The following is a 12,039-nucleotide window of genomic DNA, read 5'->3' as shown; positions in this document are numbered from 1 at the left end:
TCTTACTTGCTTTGCCTTTTTTTGTCTTTATTGTCTTTCCTCCCTACAAGCCTGATTATTTTGGGATTATTAGTTTGGTATTTGATTTTTCTTTGTATTCTTATTTTGGTAAATGTAGTATTGTAGTATTATCAAATAAAGAATAGCTGTAATGTTGTTTCCATTTTACTGACCATTGCACCCTAATAAGCTACGCTGCTGCTTACATTATGCCAGGTAATGTTGGGACCACAGTATAAAGCACAGTTTATATAATTATCCAGTATGATCTTTCGCTATCTCACCCATTATAAAAACCCGGACCGAGGTGCGAGTGCTCCAGAGAACGTTTTTGCAGATATAAACATAATCGGCATTAGATCTTTTCACGTGTAGACAAAGAATAATCACCTACTGAACAAGTACTGACAAAACCACTTGGCCGGCTCAACCAATAAGTGGACAATAAGTGCAGGAATAAGTGGGAGAAGCTTTTTGTTCGCACCGAGAATGAAGAGCCAGAAATCATCTGCGGTAAACTTACTGGTATATTATATAAAATGGGGTATAAATATACAGCAGTAAGTTTACCGTAGATAATTTCTGGCTCTTCATTCTCGTTGCGAACAAACAGCTCCTCCCACTTATTCTTGTATTAGCGCGTACAAACAGCTCCTCTCATCAGCGGTTCAATTACCCTGGAACTCGTATTTTGGCAGAAACTTTCTCAAAATGCCTTTGAAACCAACTTGAGACTTCGAAACCTACTTTTAATTCCTAAAAACATCTAATAATAACAGTGCACTACTAATTACCGATTTTCATATATGTATTGGAATAGATTAATTTAAAATTAGTTTCTTCAAAATTTAGTGTTCCAACGTTGAAGCCAAGTTTCGCGTTCAAGAGAAATCTGACTTGTCTACCCGTGAAAAGATCTAATGTCGCTTATGTTTCTACGTTCTCTGGAGCACTCGCACCTCGGTCCGGGTTTTTATAATGGGTGAGATAGGGAAAGATCATACTTCCTATAATTTATATACTGTGGTTGGGACAAACCCATTTTCGTTTGCGTGAAGCGAAATAGTGAACAACCCCTTGATTGGGCAATGTTCGTTTTTTCCTAATAGAATTAATACTAATTATATATTTGATTGGTGCATACGTGTTATCCCGACAACACTAAAGAATTTGATCTGTTTAAAACTGGTTTCTCTGTCTACATTCGGAGATAATTAGCTTAGTCTAACTGAAATAAACTATAAAGGTAAATTTTAATTAATTATTTAATATATAGAGTTGGTTAGGTATTTAAAATAATGCGTTCTGGGCGTACCGCTTTCCATAATTCTCTATTGTAGTTTCCATAATTTTGCTACAAAAGTATTATATTTTCATCAAATATTGGTATATTTCATTCTGATTAACCTCACTTCACTTCTTGAGTGTGGTCGAGATAACAGGTAAGTACCATTTGGTTTACTCGTTTTACGCATGTACTTAATTTACTCATTCAAAGAATAGATATCATTTCTAGACGGCCTTGTTGATTTTTTTCCTTTATCTGAGTTAATTGATTTTAATTGCGTCATTAAATACGCTCCTGCTTGAACAAATTGACTCTATTTCCTCAATCCAAGTGAAAACAATTTTTCATTCAAATAATATAGAGATCCCAGCTGAGAGTTTTTTTTCTATTCTTTTTTTAGTTTGAAGTGATAAGGAGCGCCGAAGAATTAGTGTTGCATTGGATTGCATGCTTGACAGGATTAGTTAGTGCTAAAAAGTCTGTGGATTAGACAAGACGGATAAATATGGTGCTGTAATTTGTTTTTCAACTTGATAAGGTAAGCTTCAAACTATCTCTGGTAGAATGTTAGACAAACTACTTTTCGCTATCTTTGAAAGAGGTTAGGAAAATGAAACTTACAGTAATGAATCCAGGGCCAAAAACATACCCCGGGAAGGTATTGCCAAGCTACCTTTTTACCCCTTCCTGATTTCTAAGTCTTAAAAAATTTGCCTACTTGACAGGTCTTTACCTATTGGAATTTCGACGAAACAACGTTATATCTTAATTTTACGTTTGCAGTTTCCTTTTCTCTGGTTTTAGTTCTGAAAAGTCAGTTTATGTTATTTCAGTAGAATTCTAAGCCATATCTTGTTTTTTTTTTCTAAACTCAGGAAATGTATTTGGAGATCTTTGAAACCTCATAAATTGGGATTGAGCAAAGTTGTAAAGCCGAAAACACTTCATTTAAGCAGAAGATCTATTTTGGAAGGTTTCACTTTTAGGTGCTTATATATTAAACATACTCTTTTATGTAATGCAATGAAACCAGTCACAAAAAACCTGCTAAAGACAGGTTAATTCAAGAGACCACTACAGAGTCATGCAATGCAAAGTGTGGTTTTCATTGCGTTTACGATATTTAAACTGTTATTTTTTGGGATTTAGGGGGGGGAAAGATACCTAGGTTAGGTTACATATTTAATATATGGTATGCTTTGCCCCACCCTAGTGTGCGAATATATAGGCCAAATTTGTTTCTAAATTATTATATATTCATCCTATTTTATTTTATTCCATTAGCATTAACCAAACTTGATTTCTTTAGCAGTATATAAAAGAGTACGTTAATACATAAATAACCACTTTTATAACAAAGATTTTTAAAGGTCATGAACGGTTAATGCCCTCTAGAAGGAGAAGGAGTGGAGTTAGGTTCTTAAAAATATCTTCCCAGGACATACTTTAGTCTGTAGATTCATCCCTTGAAAGATAAAAAAATAAATAAATATGCTCCTCGATTCCCCATTCAATGTTGTTTCCAAATAAATTAATCACTGATGTTCCAATGGACCTAGATCCCCCCCCCCCGCCTAATGAAACCAGATATAGCCTTAAGCTCTATAAATAATTCTGGTCATTTTTCTTTTCAAATTAGCTTTATTTGACACGATCAAGAAACTGCTTTCGCGACGACAGTTGATTATTATATTTGGAAAAAACATTGAATGGTTCTCTTTATTTCTCAAAGTTATTTCTTTTTTCTAAAGTTTTACTGCCAAGAACCATAATAAAAACTGTTTCCCCATAAACTTAGAAACAGCTTTTAGGGCTCAAAATAGAATTTGGGGCCATTACCGACCTTTAGGTTGCCCCCAGAATTTTGCGAAAAGCTGTCTCAGAGGTTCTAATATTTTTATATGGTTGCAAGGATTTTGTAATGGAAATCGTTTGTAGGGTTAAATACATAGATTTCTGTTTGAATGTATTTCTGCCAAAATCCCATTTTAAGCCGAAGATATGACAATACACGAATCTTTCGTTGGGGATTCCCCCTGCAAGCAAGTATGAGGATGTGCTTCAACTTGTGATAGAGGTTAATTACAATTCTCTGATCAATTTTACACGCATATCTGGGACGCACCATACAATTCGCCTGTTTTTGGCCACTTTTCAAATTTGACCCCCTGCTTCCTCAAATAATTCTGAAAAACAGGCGCTACTTTATTTTTGCCATATATTGTTGCTGGTATTTTAAATTAAATAGAATCAGAAGAATTCCTGTCTTTGTCCCTAGCGTACGTTGTTTGATTTAACGGATTTTGTTTTTACCGATAATTGTTCCGGTCGGATCTAGAAACAGAAGATACGTACGTATTGTCTGTTGTAGGAGATGCTATACCTGAAGATTTTTAGTCACAAAAGGATATTCTTTTACGTGTCGTCAATTTTTTTTATTCATTTACGCTCAATTAAGCGAATTTGCCTGCAAAGCTACTTGAGTTTGGTATCCAAACTAAAAAAGATCAAATATTTTTTAGCGTCCTGTGTTTTTGTCCAATTGTGTTTTAAGCACTTTTTTAGGGTCTGAAATATCGAATTTAAACCAAAAAATTATGGGTCTTGAAAACTATGTTGTGTTTTGATTTTAATATAGATATAACGTTAGAAAATTAACTTAAACAGCTCAAATATCGTTTTCTTAAGGAAAAAGAAATCCAATAGAGGAATGAGCTGACATTTATCTAAAACTAGAAAGTTTAGTTCTAATAAAAGTCTATGCTAAATTCGAAAGTTGACTTTCAATGTTCTATATCATGCTGTTTCTATGTGATAGAGAATTGGAATGCTACGAAGCCCTAAATCATTTGGTAACCATAGGAAACCACACAACCGTAACATTGGTCCTATGACACTCGGGAATAAGGGTAGTGGTATGACAGATGAAGTAATTAAGGCTGGGACATCATTGAGAAATTATGGCCCATAGCATGACATTACAAATTCTCAGAATTTCTTGAAGGCGGCATTGAGAGGGATAGGAGCAATGACAGAGCGGAGAAAATTTAGCATAGGAAAGTGGAGTACAAGGAAATGAAGGAACTACTCCCTAAGTTCAAAACCACCCTGACTTAATATTTTCTATAGCTGACAAGATCCAAGATAAGAATGGTTGTAGAAGCCGTAACAGGAATTGGAAATTTCGGGAAACATCTTTTCCGAATAGGGAGGGGTGAATCCCCATCATGCCGAAAATTCGATATGGCCACTGTGGACACCAGAAGGCATCTGATAAAAGAATGTCCAGCAAGGATTAAACACCGGCTTTAGATTTCATAATTTTATTGCTAAGCTGGAGGACATAGTAAGGGAATGAGAAGTCTGACAGCTGGCAAGATATATGGTAAGGGTAGGGAGGCCCAACCCATCATTGGTCCCCCTCCAACCATTAATAGAGCTTATTTTGGGGAATAGAGGCAATGAGCCTTGAAAGCCTGAGCCTCAACCCACTGATTGTGGGTCCACCCCTCCTAATGTTAATAATAACAATGTAATGTGATTTTTTTTTATGGAACACCCACGACTAAATAAGATAAAATTGAAAATTTCGCAAAAATATGAGCACTATTAAAATATGATATTCAACGATTTATATGTGATAATGATATGAATTGTGTTGCATTTCGAAATTTAGCGAGGAAAAGTGTATAGAAAACTGTTTTAAAAAATTCACTTCTTTGGGCAGTCTTGCACAGACACTGTCCTTCTAAACTAGCTACAATAACAACACAATTCTTTTTTTGATTCTTATCAGTTCTTAGATGATTCTTACTCTGGACTGTTTAGTTGATTTATATATTCGCTTTCAATTTAATTACTCCTATCCAGCCCTTCCCCCCTAAAAAAACAAACACACAAACAAACTGTATATACCCTTAGGCTAAACACTAAGTTTGCTGATTGACAGAGGATATTTGTTGTTTTCGAAAAAAAACGTTTCGTTTTTTTTGCTCTGTTTCTAGCTCTCTGACTCCGAGTGTCTTTGTACACAATTAGGTTTTCTTCTGGACATAAGTGTCCTTAGAAGAACACAGATCAGTCTCACTTTCGGCTTTCCTCTGGGAGCTGGGGAACTCAACTGGATGCTATCTTTTGGTGTGATAGCTGTGATTAGTTGAATGGAAGAGCAAAAGTTCTTACTCACACTTAGGATTTTTCTGGCTTAGAAATATTCTTTATGGCAGTAATGTTTGATTAATTTTTGTTTCTGGCCAAAAAGTGGGTAGAGGATAAGAGATTCAACAAAATACCGTTTGGGAAAACCCTGAACCGCCGACTCTAAGATTATCACTGGTAAACCAAGTATGTACTAATAAATCGATTTGCATAGTTCCTTTGATGACCTCTCCAAGGACTACTATAATATGCTTAGAAGGAACAACTTGACGGCTATGTAAAAGAGAAATCAATCCTTGTTTGGTGGATTTTGATCAGGGTGTGTTCCGTGACTGTGCATATGGAACCGAGTCAAATTTTTTTATGTTCTTCCATTTGTCACAGAAAGTTTGCGTGGAAGTCCGTATACACCATTAAGCGTATCTAAGTGTAATATATTAAAAGCATAAAAGAACAGAGTAGATCTAGGTTTGTACATGGAGGATCTTCTGCTATGACCCTTTTGGTATCGGTGTGAAATAAGACAGTGAGCAATACTCATGCTCTGTAAAATTTGGACCTGCTATCAGTTGATCTGTGAGCTAAACTTTTTAGTCAGTGTATTAAAGTCATTTATTTAATTTTATTAATTATTGATTTAACAGTTTTATTTTTATGAATAAAAATGCCAATAAAAACTTTGGTGCACTCGACGTTAACACTAAATGCATATCTTTTAAGCCTAGATCTAAACCACAGTAAATATATTTAGATATGTGTGATATGTGTACTGTGATCTAAACTGTCCGTTGCTCACCTCATCACCACAGCCTGTTTCACTGGCACTCCAATAAGAATTAATGTAGGGTTAATAATTCTGCACATTTCAGGGGTTAATGATTAATAATTCTAAGGGTACCATTTGCTCCTTTTGAGATTTTACAAAAAAAATCCTCCGATAACAAGTTTTTCAAATAATTATGTTAATACTTATTAATCTGTAAATAATTAAAATTGATATTACAACTCTCTCAAAATAAGACGCTTTTGGTAGCAATGAGCAATACTCATGCTCGGTAGAATTTGGACAACCTAATCGAAAATGCAGCTATAATTCATTAGTCAGGGCCAGTACTAGGGAGGGCGTACTTAATAAATTTGTAGTTATTCTAGACACCTAATTCTCGCGGGTGATTTGGAAAACTAAATACGCCTACAAATGCTGTTTGATTGTGTAAAGCTAGTCCTTTATAAATTGCTGTTCCACATATAAATAAAATAAAAAGAGTTAAACATTATTACAGCACTGGGGAACAGAGGGTTCACTTGTAAAAATGGCATGTCCCAAAATTTTGTTTCTTCTTGCTGGTTTAGTTTTTCAGAGGCAACGCCTGTAGCAATGCCTGTAGTAAAGGCCATACGGCTACAATGTTTTATTATTTATTTATTATTTTTTTCCCCAGAGGCACTTCATAGGGAAGGGATCGTCGCATAAACTTCAAAGGGGGTCCATTCGATTGGAAATCGAGAGTTCTAGTTCCCTTTTTAATATTCGAAAATGATTGGAGGGCAACTAGCCCTCCCCCCTCCCCCCACGCCCATCATTTCCCCGAACACATCCAATAAAAATTTTGAGATAGCCATTTTGTTCAGCGTAGTTGATTTTCTGATAGAAAATATGTTTTTGAGGAGGACACTCCCCCACAACCCTCAGGGCAAGGGTGTTAAGCTATGCCCTGGGGGCATATAAGGTTTTTATAGAAGGCGTTGTCGTAGAAACTTAAAAAAAGGCTCATTCGATCGGAAATTCGAAGGGATAGTTCTCTTTTTAATAGTCGAAAGTGATTGGAGGGCAACTAGACCCTCCCCACGCTCATCATTCCCCCAAACACATCCAATCAAAATTTTAAGATGGCCATTTTGTTCAGCGTAGTTGATCTCCAGATAGAAAATATGTTTTTGAGGAGGACAATCTCCCACAACCCTCAGGGCAAGGGTTATAAGCTATACCCTTGAGGTATATAGGGTTTTCGTAGAATGTGTTGTCTTAGAAACTTCAAAAAAGGCTCATTTGATAGGAAATTCAATGGTCTAGTACCCTTTTTAATAGTCAAACGTTATTGGAGGGTAACTAGCCCCCCCCCCCCCCCACGCCCATCATTCCCCCAAACACATCCAATCAAAATTTCGAGATAGCCATTTTGTTCAGCGTAGTTGATTTTCAGGTAGAAAATATGTTTTTGAGGAGGACTTGACTTACTTACTTGACTTATGTGTCCTGCCGGGCGCTGCTCGGCGTAGAGAGTGACGTCTGCCTCTTCCATCCACTTCGGTCCATGGCAAGCGTTTGCACATCGCTCAACCTGATATTTGCCATCGCCAGGAACTCGGACAGGCTGTCAGACCATCGTTTCTTCGGTCGGCCGCGAGGTCGCTCCCAACCGGCTTTGACAGGGTCGAAGTCATGGATTGTTTTCGCAGGTATGTGTGGAGGCATTCGAAGTAGGTGTCCGAACCATCGTAGTGTTCGCTCGGCTGCTTGGGTCGAAAACCGAGACTGCTTGGTGAGCTGCAGCAGCTTCTCATTGCTGACAAAGTCGAACCATCGTAGACCTTCGCTCCTCCTCAGGCTCTTCGACTGAAAGACATCAATTGCCTTGAGGGTTGCGGCTGAAGCTTGCCACGTCTCAGCTCCATAGAGCATCACAGAACCGACGAGGGCGTTGAAAATCCGCAGCTTTGTTGTGCGACTGATGTTCGGTTTTCGCCAGAGGTGACGGTTCAGTCTGCCCATGGCAGAAGACGCTTTGGATATTCTTGCTTCTAATTCAGAAAGAAGCGAGCCATTTGAAGAAATTATGAAGCCCAGGTAGGTGAACCTTTGGACAACTTAGATGCTAGTGGTGCTATCCAGGCTAACTGAAGGATTGGCAGCAGGAGAGGATGGGTCACTGGCCATAATTTTCGTTTTAGTCCAGTTTATCTGCAGTCCTACTTTTGCAGCCTCTTCTCGTAGGATTTAAAGCGCTTCCAGCAACTGCTCCATGGAGTCCGCCAGAATGGCCAAGTCATCGGCAAAATCAGCATCTGTAATGACACGATCTCCAAACTTGAGTCCAAAGCTGAGACGTGAAGTAGTCCTTGTCATAACGTAGTCTATGATGACATTGAGGAGGACACTCCCCCACAACGCTCAGGGCAAGGGTTTTCAGTTATGCCCTGGGGGCATATAAAGTTTTATAGAAGGTGTTGTCGTAGAAACTTCAAAAAGGCTCATTCGATTGTAAATTCGAAGTGATAGTGCCCTTTTTAATAGTCGAAAGTGATTGGAGGGCAACTAGCCCCCCACGCTCATCATTCCCCCAAAAACGTCCAATCAAAATTTTGAGATAGCCATTTTGTTCACCGTAGTTGATTTCCAGATATAAAATATGTTTTTGAAGAGGAAAATCCCCCACAACCCTCAGGGCAAGGGTTTTAAGTAATGCCCTGGGGGCATATAAGGTTTTTATAGAAGGTGTTGTCGTAGAAACTTCAAAAAAGCCCGATCCGATTAGAAATTCAAAGGGCTAGTGCCATTTTTAATATTCAAAAGGTTTAAGACGGTAGCGAGCCTCCACCCTCTCCGTACATCTTGTCCTTCCATACATCGCATAACACTTTTTTTAAAGTCAGTTTGTTACACGGAACTGGTTTCGAGACAGAAACTAGAATTTGGAGGTGGACACTCTCCCCCTACCATCAGGACCAAGGTTTTAGGTTATCTCCTGGGAACATATAAGGTTTTTATAGAAGGCGTTGTCGTAGAAACTTTGTCGAGACCGTTGTCGTAGAAAAAAAGGCTCATTCGATTGGAAATTCAAAGGGCTAGTGCATGTTTTAACATTCTAAAGTGATTGGAGGGAAACTAGCCCCCCACGCCCATCTTTCTCCCCACCACATACCAACAAAATTTTGAGTTAGTTCGTTTGTTCTGTGGAGTAGATTTTCAGATAGAAAATATATATTTGAGGAGAACGCTCCCCCAAAACCCTCAGGGCAAGGGTTTTAAGCTGTGCCCTGGGGGCTTATAAGGTTTTTGTAGAAGGTGTTGTCGCAGATACTTCAGAAAGGGCTCATTCAATTGGAAAATAAAAGGCCTAGTGCTCTTTTTAATAGTCGAAAGTGGTTTGAGGGCAAGTAACTCCTCACTTACGCCCATCTTCTCCCCAAATACATCCAATCATAGTTTTGAGACAGTCGTTTTTTTAAACTTAGTTTTAAGTTCTGGAAATTACGTTTTTGAGGATGAAAAATATTCCACAGCCCTCAGGGCCAGGGTTGTAATTTAAGAATTCCCCGATTTCTTCATATCATTTTTTATAGAACGGAAACTCGGAAAAACCTCGGAGAAGGCTCGTTTTATTGAAAACTGAAAATTATTGTACAATTTTTTAGATTAAAAAGAGATTAGTGGGCCGTTAGCCCCCCCCACCTAACGGAGTGTAGAGTAGTATAACTTAATTAACTGATGCTAAATTGCGTCGATTAATCTTGTACAACGTTAACTTCAATCAGGACAACCGATTTTGCGCCTCCCCCCTGAAAAAAACCTGGATCTGCTATTGATGTCCGAGTACAATAATTGGTAATGCTCAGGTAACTGAACCCCGTTGTAACGTTTTTGACGCCGCTATTTATACAAACAATGCCTAAGAAAATACAAAGAAATGATCCCTCTCGTAACCCTTCTAGCTATTTTCTTGAACAATGATATAGTATTACTTCTGACCTAAAATATTGAGTAGAAATTTCAGCTTCCATTTTTGTTTATATCCGAAATTATCTGAGGGGAATAAGTTTGGGGGGGCATATTCCACGGCTGGGAAATTTCTGCTGTGTGAAATTTAACGCGTGGGAATTATCAACAGGAAAAGAAAATGTTCTTGGAGGGGGGAGGAATTTCCCAGGGGATGAGTTTTCCAAATGTGAATTATTCAGGGAGGGGACGACAAAACCCATTCGATAAAATTCTAAATTTTACGTCTGAAAGTAACGGGAATAAAGAATCAACGGAAATGTCAGAGATAGCACTTCATGTTCCTTTTGACGATTATTTTCGTGTCTTTTGAAAAACATTTTCAAAAGACATATTATCGCAGTCTGTATTACTGTCTCGGCGACTGTCCAATTCGAAATGTGACGGAGGAGACGTCCCCCCACTACTAGCTTCGGCATAGTTTTTAGTTTCATTTCAAGGCTTAAATATCGATACAATATGAGTGAATTGTGAATCAAAATAACATATAGAACAATATAATTATAAATATAAAACGGAACAATGAGTCGAAACTACAAATCAGAAGTGGAAGCTCAATCAAATCATGGCTCGAAGGGCTCACCAATCCACGATCATTGGAAGCAATCCTACAATTACTGAGAATATAAAGTGTTTTTAGTATCCTGATGTCTTGCACACCTCATACGGTTCAACATTCTACAGCCCAAAGAGTCTCTCTAATCTCCTTAATTGGGAACGGAGGAGATAAGTGAAGTTCTACTCCGTATTGGATGATTATCCAACTTCCCCCCTCCTACTGTCTATGCTAAAGTTTTTTTGTTTATGCCAAATATGCTGCCCCAACTCGAAAGACTTTAGTAAAGTATAGTTTGTATAGAAAGAGCACATAGTAAATTTGCCAAAAAGTGCTGAAAATTGAAGCTATACTTAAAATAAGTTTAAAATACACATTTTATAGTAAATGATAAGTTAATGTGGCAAACAAAAATCTGAAAAATGGTCTAATCAAAAGAACCCTGTTCTTTTTATATTAAAAAGTAGATAAACCAAGCTACTGTTTTTAGAAGCTTTTTTTTCAATCCATTCATGGTGGTGCGAAAAAATCGGGTTTGGGGTCTCATAAGTATTTAATTAAGCTGCGCATGAGAAATAGCATAGGGTTCCCATGTTTAATAGTTACTAATAAAAAAAAAACCTAACATAAATATAGGTTTTCTAAGAAGAGTAACGAGCCATATTCAGCTCAGGACCAACAGAAATAGATTTAATCTATAGTTAATACTCAAAAAGACCAGAAATAGATATTAAAGGACAAACAAAACCCCAAACGGAGAGAAATAAAGATTAACTCTATTACAAACATATATATAACCGGTGCGAATATATATAAATGAATAAATCTCATATAGCTTCAATTTTTTTTTTTTCTTAAAGGTGCTTTACATGCAAGGGTTAAAATACCAATTCGTTAAAAATAGTTAAAAGTTTAAGTAATAAAACTTTAGCGTTGATAAAGACCCCCAGGTCCCGGGGGCAGGAAGGGATTCTCGTATAAACCTCATAGAGGACTCATTTGAATGGAAATTTGACGTTCTAGTCCAGCTCTTAAGAGTCAAAATTGATCGAAGGACAAATAACCCCCCACGCCCTCTTTCCCCGCCCCTTCCTTTGAACTAATTCTGTTTATACCTGAAGACCCAATGAGAGTTAGAATGTTTTGGTATTAGCACACACCTATTAGGCATCTGCTCTCCTCCCTAACAAGGAAAGAAACAGAGAGTGTAAGGTAGTGGCGGATCCAGTTGAGGGGCGAGGAGAGCGCCCCCCTAACGTA

At 37.6% G+C, this 12,039-nt stretch overlaps 1 protein-coding gene across 5 annotated transcripts in view; it reads left to right on the top strand.

The window, feature by feature from the left end:
- Positions 1–12,039, top strand: part of LOC148950714 (echinoderm microtubule-associated protein-like 2) — a 193,721-nt gene that overhangs the window by 14,888 nt on the left and 166,794 nt on the right. For all 5 annotated transcript variants that reach the window (XM_089092591.1, XM_089092590.1, XM_089092588.1 and 2 more), the window contains exon 2: positions 1,689–1,826. The gene's annotated coding sequence lies outside the window, so the exon portion shown is untranslated. The remainder of the gene's footprint in view (positions 1–1,688; positions 1,827–12,039) is intronic.

The sequence above is a fragment of the Artemia sp. Qi Xiang Cuo genome, chromosome 7 (assembly GCF_049724085.1).
Source record: "Artemia sp. Qi Xiang Cuo chromosome 7, ASM4972408v1, whole genome shotgun sequence".
NCBI classification, from domain to species: domain Eukaryota; kingdom Metazoa; phylum Arthropoda; class Branchiopoda; order Anostraca; family Artemiidae; genus Artemia; species Artemia sp. Qi Xiang Cuo.
Note: the sequence above shows the minus strand (reverse complement) of the source record. Positions and strands in the feature narration are given on the sequence as shown.